This window comes from Elaeis guineensis, chromosome 7 (genome assembly GCF_000442705.2).
Source record: "Elaeis guineensis isolate ETL-2024a chromosome 7, EG11, whole genome shotgun sequence".
NCBI lineage: Eukaryota > Viridiplantae > Streptophyta > Magnoliopsida > Arecales > Arecaceae > Elaeis > Elaeis guineensis.
Window position 1 is genome coordinate 75,488,666 of NC_025999.2, and position 7,952 is coordinate 75,496,617.

The 7,952-nt window shown below is 41.6% G+C and overlaps 1 non-coding gene across 1 annotated transcript; it reads left to right on the forward strand.

Moving 5' to 3' along the window:
- The first annotated feature begins 7,639 nt into the window (after positions 1 to 7,639).
- On the forward strand, positions 7,640 to 7,745 carry LOC114913636 (small nucleolar RNA R71). The gene has a single exon (XR_003799552.2). It is a non-coding gene; the product is annotated as a small nucleolar RNA R71 (small nucleolar RNA).
- Positions 7,746 to 7,952: the final 207 nt, after the last annotated feature.

Genomic DNA, 7,952 nt, shown 5'->3' on the forward strand with positions numbered 1-7,952 from the left:
GTTCAATCCACCTAAATATATTTAGATTTAGGCTAAATGAGTTTGAGTCGTGATAGATTCATCCATTTAATTTATCTAATAATTAAATTAATTTAAATTTTAAATATCTAATAATTTATTATTTAGATCAATTGAATCAGATAATCCATTTAATCTATTTAATCTATTTAACCTAACCTATTTAATCCGATCTGTTTAATTCATTTAAGATCTATTTAACATATTTAAAATATATTTAACCTATTTCTTATCCATTTAATCCAACCTGTTTAATCCGTTTAACCTATTTAATCTGTTTAATTAATTTGATCTATTTAATAAATAGGTTAAACAGGTCGGATCGATTATCTGTTTAATAAACAGGTCGGATTCATGTTTAAATTTTTGATCCGTTTAATAAACAGTCGGATTTGGATTGACGATTTATTAATCCGATCCGCATTGATCCGATCCATTTATGACCTGACTCAATCTAATTGCCATCCCTAATAGCAACAACGGATGGATTGGGTGCAGTCAAGACGAGTTGAGGAGGGTGAACACCGTAGTTGCACCTGCAATAGATCGTTTTGAGTATATGTTGTAGGAGCACCGTGAAAGGCTTTTTGAGACTTTGGCATGAAAAAGTAAAAGAAAACAGAACAAGGAATGAAATAAAGTATACAATGTTTGATTAATGCGAATCTTAGACACCCTTGCATGTCCATAGTTGCCACAGTACTATTTCTAAAATAAAAATTTTGAAAATCTTTTTCTAGTATGTTTTATGTAGATCCATCTATTGCACTAGCCCGATTGGACTTGTTGAGGAAAAATTTTTCTTAGATTTAGGATGGGGCAATGCTAGGAGGTGTTGCCACAAGGCTCCGATAGGATGCTGATATGGCTAGAGCTAACTCTAGTCGAGATCTGCAACATCGAAGATTATCTACTAAAAAAGTCCACATTCACCGAGGGTGTTCTGGCAGAGTATCCTCCGATGCCTAAGTTAGCCAGAATCTTTGGAACAGTGGAGAGAAACATTGCAAGGATGAAGCGAGAGCTCCCATGTATTGGTGAGTGTTCTTACTTACCTTTTCTTGCTTATCTGAGGATCCGTTTCATATCTCTTTTATATGAAAGTTAGACCCGTAGGCTGCTAGTCGAATCTATATTTGTTAGGCCAGCTCTATAGACTGTTAAACTATGTTCTAGCCTTCATCATGGGAGAATTTCTCCCACTCCCCCATACATCATCTGTGCGGTTGGCTAAACAAGGGGTGTCTCAGTTCATGCTAGTGTGACCTCACCACATCATCTTCGATGCATCTCTATAGAGGATTGGTCTTAGTCGGTGAATCTCTCCCATAAATATGCCCCCACTTTCAAGTTCGAAATGGCCTTTCGGTTTCGAGTGATGGGAGTAACTGTCTTGATAATTGGATCATCGACCCAGTTCCTTCTTGGTGCGTCTGCATTATTACTCTCAAAAAAATTTTGGGGATGATGTGTCATTTCGCAATCTACACCATCTTTATTAGGGATGAAGCTCAAGAAGTAGCAAAACGACGCTTTTGAGAGAAGAAATCTAGAGATGCTCCTGAACTCACCTAGGACTCGCCATGTGGCAAGTTGTGGTAAGTTTCAAAGCTTGCTTCATGAGTTGTCTCATGCAGTTTGATCAGATAAGGGTATGATGAAGGGCCCTGTGGTTAGTTGCTTCAGGGTTGGTCCAGTGACATAATCTGACAATTCAATGACTAGATCTGCACCGTTAGTGGCTTGTATAAATGGACCATCTATCCGATAAGGTCTCCTGCCATTTGACTGTCAATTCTCTCTTGTCACCGTAATCATCAGAAAAGGTTCCTTTTCTTTATCTGGCCATCATGAAGTCGTCGCTGTCAGCTGTTAAGTTGGCTTAAAGAAGAAAGCAAGCTCTTCATGTGGGGAGTCCTCATCCAAGAGGGTGAGGAGTGCCTAGCCTGAGCTCTCTATCTTTGACTCATGGCAATCCTCGATGGGGACGGATCGGTCATGGCTATGAGACCGCATGTAGCTGCATCGGGGTCGCTCCAGACCCCTCATTCATTGGGTTGGACCCCATCTCCTTTCAGAAAGTTGGCGAGGTTCGGGGAGAAGCCTCATTTGTCCGGAGGTAGCCAGGGTTCACCAAAGCTACAATGGAGGTTCCCATCGAGGCTAGGCTCTAATGCATCAAGAATATAAAGCCTCAATGGACTTTGAAGATGAGCTCATTGAGGCATCTTCGACTAGATTCATCCAAGGCTTCGAGGACTACAAGGCACAGTGAAGAGGATGGTCCCGAACTGGATCTGAGATGCCTTTGCCCCAGCAACAGTGACCAAGAGGTCGAGGCATTTTCTTCAGATGAAGGCTAGATCTCATTTATTTGTATTTGCTTTTGGTGTCTTCACGTTGGTGAAGTTCTGTAATAAAATTTTTAATCAATGATATATAAATTTATTTATTTATTTATCTCTTATTCGAAACTTTCACTTCTTTGTGATATTGGTGTGGTCGGCTTTTGCCTCGGTTAAAGGCTCGAATGACTTAGATGGGTTGGCCATATTAGTTTCATACTTGAGCTAAAATCTTCTTGATATTATCCAAAGCTTTTACTCTGTCTGCATATGATGAATGGACTCTTGAAAGTCATGGGCTTGCGTATGTGATAAACGTTGAATGCTGATTGGTACTGCATTGCTTTTGTGAATCAGAGAAGATGATTCACCTTAACATTGTACGGTAGGGAGCCATATAATTTAGAGATTTGGTGGGGCTCACATTTAATGCTGGTATGTATTTTCTAGGAAGTGCGGCTTCTAAGGTCTTTATGGCAGTGACAATTGCCGCACAGCTAGTGGGGTGTTTGAATTTGCTTGGGCTTGCTCCTATAAATAGGAGCTCTGTTGGCTGGAGCCGGTACTACCTTAGTTATCTTCCTCAATATTATGATGGAGCTACCTTGTCCAGTGCCAGAGGGCTATCGATGCTTTTCTCCGGCTTGAGAGATCTCCTTTCCCTCGTTCAGTCATCTTATGCTTTAAGAGAATGCTTCAGTGGACATCCCCTTTAGCATAGGAGGCATTGAAAAATCTCGCTACTCTGGTTGAGTGGTTGGAAAGGTGACTATCTAGGCTTTTTGATGTCTTGCCCTCCATAGTCAGGTCTTGGACCTTCCTTGAGGGCTTGCTTCTTCTTTCACCCAGAGCTACTTTCTGGCCTTCCTTGGAGATGCAGCGTGAAGGCGAGTGGGATTCTGAATGGGAAAGCACCTACACCATCGTCGATGTCCTTTTAAGACGACCAATGAGCGTCACCAAATGAGAAGTCTTATGCTCTTCATCGAGGATCACATCATCCTGAAGCCTAGCACTCTGAGGGTGTCGGCCAGACCTTTATATCTCTTTTTCTTTCTTTATTGCTTGATGAGATGTAATGAGTTTCTCTAAAATACATATGAACCTTTTGAATGAAATATTTCTTTTACTGAGGCTCCTTTAGGTGTGTCATCCAGCACTTCTCTTTTTTTTCTTTGGGATGAGTTGGCTTTTCTCCTGTAATTGTCACCAACTACTTTTGGCAATATAAGATCTCTAGAGAATTAATCCTTATTAGCTACAGTGGGCCACTCATGGTTATAATGGGCCATTCATGGCTACAATGGGCCATGTTGACGGTTATAGTGGACTGTGTGGTTATAATGGATCATGTTGACAGCCACAGTGGGTCATGTGGCTATAGTGGGCTATGTTGACGGCTATAGTGGGTCATGTTGGTGGCTACAGTGGATCGTATGGCTATAGTGGCCATATTGATGGCTATAGTGGGCCATATGCTATAGTGAACCATCCGTGACTATAGTGGACTATGTTAACGCTATAGTGGATCATATGATTACAGTGGACACATTGATGACTACAATGAACCATCTTAGTTATAATAGACCGTGTGGCTATAATAGATCACCATGGCTATAATAGGCCATCTCAGTTATAGTGGGCCATATGGCTACAATGGGCCATCCATGGCTATAGTAGGCCATTTTAATGGCTGTAGTAGGCTATCATGATGATAATGAGCCATGTTGATAGCTATAGTGGGTCATCTGTGGCTATAGTGGGCCATGTTGATGGCCATAGTAGGCCGCTTCACTACAGTGGGCCGCAATAGTGGACCATGTGACTATAGTGGGCCATATTGATGGCTACAGTGGGCCATCTTGACTACAGTGAGCCACATTAACGTCTATAATGGGCCATCCAATTAGGTTGTTATGTGCCGTGTGAACTTTTCAAGACTGCTTTCAGGATACCATCACTGGGGCCGTGCATTGTTCAACATGATCTCCGCTCTAGCCTCTCCTTTTCTAGATCGATTGGTAATTTCATCCTTCAGACAATAGTACAATTTAAACAGTGTCAGATAGATTTTTATTATAAATGAGAAGTATATTTACATCAGAATTGACTGCCGTCAGTAGTACAACGATGATACCATTGACTTTCCTTGAAAGTTAGAAAGAGTGATGCCCCCCTCGGGGTGTTGTTCCCTTTATCTCTCCAACTTTATCTCATGCCCCCTACCTCCAATCGGGGTGGAGATGGTGTTGATAATGCCGGCTATTGGTCAGTTGTTATTTTCCTCGTTGAGAGCTCAATTATGCTGCTCCCGCACATATTTGCCAAGGCAGCCTTTACAAATCAAGACCACAATCTCATCCTTGAGTTAGTGGTGCTCCTCGATATCATGGCCATCATGGTGAAAGTGACAGTATCTCCTCTAGCTTCTGTCCAAAAGGAACTTCATCGATCCAAGTTGTCACAGATACCCCTGGCCTTTGATCTCCATTAGAATCTAGGATCGGGGTGTGGACAGAGGAGTATAGTTATTGAATCACTAGAGAGGACTCCTCGAATGATAGCTCTTTTGTGGTCAAGAATGTTCTCTCTCAGTCTGAGCCAACTAGGGATCTTCTTGACTCCTCTTCTTGTCGGAGACCTTCTTTCCTTTCGCCTACCTATGGAGCTCCCAAGCTTCCTCCGCCTGGGTGTATTTTCAAGCTCGGGCCAGTAGGTCAACATAGTCTCTCAAAAATTTTTTATTGAGAGAGAAAGCAAGGTATTCATGCCGTAAGCCTCACTTAAGCACTGACATTGCCACCGACTGGTTGAAGTCCCACATCTCAAGTGTTGTAGTGTTGAAGCACGTGATGTAGTCACACAGTGACTCACCTTCTTCTTATCAAAGGAGAAAAGGCTGTCAGAGTTCCTCGATTGGGATCGATAGCTGCTAAAGTGAGCATCGAACAGTTTATCGAGCTACTCGAATGAATGAATGGATCCTGATCGAAGTACAAAGTACCATGCCTGTGCTAACTTTCTGAGGGTGGCCAGAAAGGCAAGACACAGAAGGATGTTTGAAGCATTCTGGAGCATCATAAGGGTTTTATAACCTTACAAATGATCAAGAGAATCTGTAGAGCCATCATATGGCTCTAGCTGAGGTACTTTGAATCAACTCAAGATTGATTCCTCCAGGATGGCCTGGGTGAATGGCGGTTGAGAGTTGAAATCGAGGTCATCGCAACACTATGAGGCCCACTCCAGGCTTTGCCAAGATGATACTCGATGTCCTGGCTTCTATTCTTCAGTTTCTCCTTCGGTCGAGACCTTTTGGGCTTAAAGAAAGTCGGGACCAAATTATCGATGGAGGAAGAGCTTTTTAGATGTCCCTTTTTTCTCTAGCTCTGATGGGAAGATGAGTGAGATAGGATGGCAGTGAAGTGGTGAGAGTGCCGCTGGAGGGTAGATCTCAGACTCTAAGAATGAGACCACCAACTCATCAAAATCATCGACCTCTCCAATGCATCCATCGATATCAAAATCATCCACCCCAAAATGAGCTAAGCACACATCCAACGAATCCTATAAAAGTACAGTGGGTGTTGCTTCCTTGACCAGATCTTCAATTTGATCTACATCAAAATAGTTCTCGATTTGGGGTCCCTGAAAAGCATTGAACACATTTAACCTAACTTCCTTGTTCTCAAATGATACGCCCATAATGCCCATCCTGCAATTGATACATGTATTGGCTGTAGCTAGGAAGGATCGTCCTAAGATGATGGGGATCTACATTATGTTACTGGAATGTTCCATGTCTAGGATAAGAAAATTGATAGAAAAGTAAAATTCATCTACTTTGACTAGCACGTCCTCTATCATCCCACGTGGTACCTTAATGGATCTATCATTAAGTTGTAGGATCACCAAAGTGGGTTTCAGTTCTCCAAATCCAGAAAGTTCATACACTAAGCTTGGGAGAAGGTTGACATTCATCCCCAAATCTAATAGAGCTTTCTTAATAGTCAAGCACCCCATAATGCAAAAGATGATGGGGCCATCAGGGTCCTTGAGTTTGGGAGGTGTGGCGTGCTGAAAGACTGAGCTATCTTGCTCAGTGAGTTGGACTTGTTTAGGGATGTGTGCTTTAGATCTATGTTTTTGGATGCACAAATCCTTCAGAAACTTAGCATAGGTCGAGATCTGCTTAATGGCATCTAAGAGATGGAGGTTTATATGAACATGTTTGAAAAGTTCTAGCATTTCGTTCATCTTGGCTCCCTTCTTGTCCGAAGGTAGAGGGGTTTCTAAGGCACTCGGGAATGGAGCTTTAAGTGTAGGTGCTAGTTCAATTGGTTCATCCCTCTCGGCAATGTCTTCCTTATTTTCAAAAGTTTTTGGTTCATTTGCTATTTGAATAATCTTATTGGTTCTTTTGGGTTGTTTTAGGGCCTTTCCACTCCTAAAGGTCATTACAGATTTCACATGTTCAAAAAAGATTTCGTGGGCATTGGAGCTCTCAGTCATGTATTGCCCCTTCGGGTTATCTATGGTTTGACTAGGGAGTTTTTCTTCCTCCCTCCTACTGAAAGGTAGTAGCTAGTTGATCTATTTGAGTCCCTAACTTGGCTACTAACTGAGTATGAGAGTGAAGGATTTGTATATTCATTTCTAATCCTTTTAAAGCTTGCAGCACTTTCTCCTTAAGGCTGAACTATGGTTGCTAGGAGGAGGTTGTGGGGCATTCTGGTATTGCAAGTAGGGAGGGTTCCTATAATTTGAATCTTGAAAATTGGGTTTGGATACAGCTGGGTGAGGTATTGGTTGTGCTCTCCAAGAGAAGTGCGGATGGTTCCTCCAGTCGAGATTATACGTCTTAGAATATGGATTATTTTCTGGTTTGTGAACCAATTGAGTTTGAGCTTGATTTACCTACTCTTGCACAAACTCAAAAATTTAAAATGTGGCTGAGCATTCAGTAATATAATGGGCAAGGCTAGAACAGAGTGCGCAGATTTCTGTGCAGGGAAGGATGGAGTGGGAGAGTGTCCAATGCTTATTAAGCGGAGTTTCCGACTTCATATATTTTACCCCTCTTTTGGGGGAACATGGACTTATCATGACACGAGGCCAACATATGGTGTAGAAAGTTTTCACTCAAAATTTCAAACAATTGCCAAGCCTCGTCTTCACTATTTAACATAAAAGTTCCTTCGCATGAGGCATCAACTATCTGCCTATGTTTCTTTGATAGGTCATCGTAGAAATATTGGACTAGCTACCACTTGGGCATAGTATGGTGTGGGTATTTTCTAATTAGGTCATTTAGCCTCTCCCATGTTTCTTGGAATATCTCTCCATCTATTTGGAAAAAACTTGTTATTGCTTTTCTAATCTGATTAATTTTTCCTATCGAAAAGTACTTCTTGAGAAACTCTCTTTGAAGTTGGTCCTAAGTCGAAATAGTCATTGAATCTAGAGAATACAGCCAATGTTTGGCTTTGCCTTTAAGCGAAAATGAAAAAAGTTTGAATCTTAGGGCATCATCAGAGAAGTTCTGAATTTTGACCATTGAATAGATCTCAAAAAACTCATCCAAGTGTC